Genomic DNA, 4,399 nt, shown 5'->3' on the forward strand with positions numbered 1-4,399 from the left:
ACCAGGGCTTGAACCCATGTCCCCTGCATTGGCAGGCGGATTCTTAACCACTGCGCCACCAGGGAAGTCTGGTTCCTATGTATTTAAAACTATTTTTCTATACCCTGGATACTTGAAGGACAGCTTGGCTGGATATGAAATCTTGAGTTTCTTAAAATGGTGTTCCATTGTTGCCTGGCTTTCTATATTGCTGTTTAGAAGTCTGATGCCAGTCATTTTCTTCCTCTAAGTTACTTGATCTTTATCCTTGAGGGCTTTAGGATTTTTTTTTCCTTTATCTTTAAAAATCTAATAGTTTTACTAGGATAAGTCTCAGTGTTGCTTATTCCAGGTCAGTTTTCCCATGTACCTGGTGGGCCTTTTTAATATGTGTGTTCAGATGTTTTATTTTCAAAAAGTTTTCTAGGGTGATAGTTTTAAATATTAGCTCTTATTCATTGTTTTATTTTTATTTCTTCAGGTACTCTTTATGTACATTGGATCTTTTTCTATCTTTCTTCCAACCATTTTCTCTCTGTCCTTTTCTAGTTCTTTATTAATCTCATTTCCATCCTCTTGGTTTTTTTCTTTTTTTTTCTTCTATGCCCCTTATTAAAATTTTGTTTGAATATGTTCTCCTTTGAGAACATTATAATTTAGTCTTCAATTTCTAATATGATTTTGATTTTTCTTTTATTTCTTTCCCAAGTTTAATCATCTCTTACTTCATTTCTTCATGTTTGTTGTCCATTTATATTCTTGGTTTTTGAATTTCAGATTCAAGATGTTTATTTCCTATCCCCAAATGCTTGAGTATTGTGTTATCGTTTTCTTCTGTTTGCTAGTTTTTCTTTTTGGGAAAATTTTATTTATTATAATGTTTTGGCTCTTATTTTCTTTTTTAGTCTTATTGTAGCTTTGCACAGATGGAGATTACTTACCTATATTCATTTTGTAGGTAAAGTTAGTAGTTTGGGATGGTTTACAAGATTCTTTCTTAAAGAAATTCAAGATTGTCATCTTCTGTCAGTATAGCAAAGTGCCTTTTCTTTAATGGATGGGTTTTTGGAATAGGGCATAGTGGGGAAGTGTTTTATTAAATTTTTTTTTAGTTCTCTTTATCCTGCAGGATCATAAATTTCCCCTCTTGCTTCTTTTTCTTCACCATTCAGTCTTCAAAGGGGACATCTTTGTTTTATCCTCTTCTCCCTCAGAAGTATTGCCTTTCTAGGACTGCCATTTGGAGGCCCATGCACTTTTAATTCTTTGCTCAGTAGTCAGTATTCTGATCTTCCAGGATTCTTCTCACTATTTTTGTCCTCGAGGTAGACTGTCTGTGTCTTGAAGTGATTTTTCTTTGTTTCCTTTTTTCTCTTACATGAGCTTCTGCTATACTCCCCCTCCCCACCCCTACCACTCTCTCTAGTAGTTTTGAGAGGGTGCTCAGAAGACAATGCTGCTGGATATAGGTGTTTATTTTTCTACTTATAGGAATTTGAAGTTTGTGGTTTTTCTCTTCTAGTTACACTGTAGGCCTGGGATCTGTGTAGTTTTACTTGTTTTTCTTATTGATCTGTTTGCTTTTTTAGGGGATGTGAGGATTTGGGAAGAACTAATTCCTGACCCTTTTAATTTAGCATTTAGTTTAACTTAATGGTACACTTAAAAAAATTACTTATTTATTTGGCTGCATTGGGTCTTAGTTGTGGCACGCAGGGTCTTCGTTGCGGCATGTGGAACCTTTCACTGCGGCATGTGGGCTCTCTAGTTGTGGCGCATGGGCTCAGTAGTTGTGGCACACAGGCTCTCTAGTTGTGGTGCACAGGCTCCAGAGTGTGTGGGTTCAGTAGTTGTGGTGTGTGGGCTTTCTAGTTGTGGTGTGCAGGCTCTAGAGGGTGTGCGCTCAGTAGTTGTGGCACAAGGGCCTAGTTGCCCCTTGGCATGTGGGGTGTCAGTTCCCTGACCAGGGGTCAAACCCATGTCCCCTGCACTGGAAGGTGGATTCTTAACCACTGGACGACTAGGGAAGTCCCTGCTGGTACACTTTAAATAAATAAAACTAAGAACTAATTTACTCATATATGGAAGATCCTCCCACTTACATTTAATACTCAAGTAAGACAATATAGAGCTACTTTTCTTAGTTTGTATGTGTGAATTTTAGTAATTTTTACATCTAGGCAGAAATGAAACAGAACAAAACACAAAGCTTTTTGCTTTTCTTCTGAAATATGAAAGTCCTTCAAGATATTCAGAAAATAAACCTTGATAGTGTTCTTTATTGTTTGGAGAACGGTTATTTTGCATTATGATTGAATTTAGTTAAACATCCAATCAGTTGACTTTAGTCATTTCTCATGATAGATCTTTTATGTCTTTGCTAATTCTGCCTTCTCTTGGAAGCAATGCTGTCATTGAAATAATATGAAAATTTTCATATTCCTTTAATATGATTTCTTTAGAAGAGTTGTTTCTTTTCATTTATAGGAATAATATCTGTGGGGTAAGAACACTGGAACTAATCTTAAAAACTTGATTGTCTTATACTGTTGCTGAAATCTTTTAAAATAATCATAATAGTTCACATTTATTGAGGTATTAATATTTATCAAGGATAATGCTCTGTAAGAGTTTGATTCGCCTCTCAGTTTTTTAAATGAGAAGATTGAGGCTTAGGGTGATGAAGAAAATTGCCCACTAATGGCAGAGCTGGATTTGAACCTAGGTCTGTCTGGTGCCAAAGCCCATGATCTATTATGTGTTTGACACCTTCCCCTTTGGACCCTGAAATTCGTCATTTTTTTTTCCATTTGTATGCAACGTGATGATGTATATTGGCCTAGTGTTTTATTTTTTTTAAAGTGCTTTCTAAAATTTATCATTTAATCCTCTACCATCTTATACAGAATCTTAAGTCACATCTATTTGATAATTGTTGATTTGATTTAATTATTTTTAGAAGCCATATAAAGGGAAAAAATAGAGTCATTAAAAAAGTGAATAATTTAGAAAACTATCATTTAGAGTGATGGGAAAGAGAAAGAGCTTATTAAAATTGTACAAAACATTAAAAAGTAAACAACATTTTCCTATGAATTAGAGGAGATGTTATTTTCTATAAATAAAATTTGTTAAAAAAGAATAATAATTAAAAACAACAAAAACTCATTAAGAAAGTCAGGTATGCTGACATGGCTAGTCTCTACACAACATTTTAATAGTCTTGGAAAGCTTGACCTAGCAGTTGATAAGAAAGAGAAGTCTGGAGGCAGCCCCAAAGTTAATACACAGATACATTAAATACTTACTGTTAGCTATTTTGTGAATTTCTTCCCTTCAGTACTGAAAAGTACTCTCTCATTTGACCAATGCACAATTTAAATGCTGGGAAGTGTGGTGACCTTTTTCCTATTGTTATCTATATCTTTCTGCTAATTCTGCCTTGTCTAAGTACAGAAGTGATGTGAGGATCTGGAGTAAGCAGGAATATAATCTTAATGGCAAGTTATTAGTCTGTTTTTTTGCAGGATGAGCTGATCTCAGGATTTAGTGTACCCAGTAGAATGAAAGTTTGTGAGGAGTGTGTGATGTTTATATGTCTAGTATTGGGTTACAGGCTTCAATTTAAAACACCCCATTAAGAAAGTTGGCATAAATTTTGCTTGGTTAGAAGAGGCTATAAACATTTACACCTTATCTTCACTGTGTGTTTTTTTTAATGTTTCTTTCTTTTCTTTTTTTAAAAATTAATTAATTTTTGGCTGCATTGGGTCTTCGTTGCTGTGCGCGGGCTTTCTCTAGTTGTGGCGAGCGGGGGCTACTCTTCGTTGTGGTGCACGGGCTTCTCATTGTGGTGGCTTCCCTTTGTTGCTGAGCGCGGGCTCTAGGGCATGCGGGCTTCAGTAGTTGGGGTGCTTGGGCTTCAGTAGTTGTGGCTCACAGGCTCTAGAGCGCAGGCTCAGTAGTTGTGGCACATGGGCTTAGTTGCTCTGTGGCATGTGGGATCTTCCCAGACCAGGGATCAAACCCGTGTCCCCTGCATTGGCAGGTGGATTCTTAACCAGTGCACCACTAGGGAAGCCCTTCATTGTGTTTTAATGAGAGTAGATTGATGGATTCCTTTTTGTGAATTTCTCCTTAGGCAGTGGTAACCAGTGTTGTTCCCAGATGTAGTTCTTGGTTCCCATCCTATTATTTGATGGTCCTCACCCCTTCTGATTTCAGTGGCAGGTGTTACAAAAAGCATTTGATTTACACTTAATCTTTTTTTGTTAGAAATAGTTATTTTTTAATCAGAGCTACTATTAGGTACATTATAATGCATTTCTTATGCAATAACCAGCCATATTTCCTGTTTTTAGTTTAATGTATTCTAAGAAGGCACTGGGTGCTAGTTTATTTTATAATTCTTTCTCCACAG

This window comes from Neophocaena asiaeorientalis, unplaced genomic scaffold (genome assembly GCF_003031525.2).
Source record: "Neophocaena asiaeorientalis asiaeorientalis breed wild unplaced genomic scaffold, Neophocaena_asiaeorientalis_V1.1 scaffold922, whole genome shotgun sequence".
In the NCBI taxonomy this organism is placed as follows: Eukaryota; Metazoa; Chordata; class Mammalia; order Artiodactyla; family Phocoenidae; genus Neophocaena; species Neophocaena asiaeorientalis.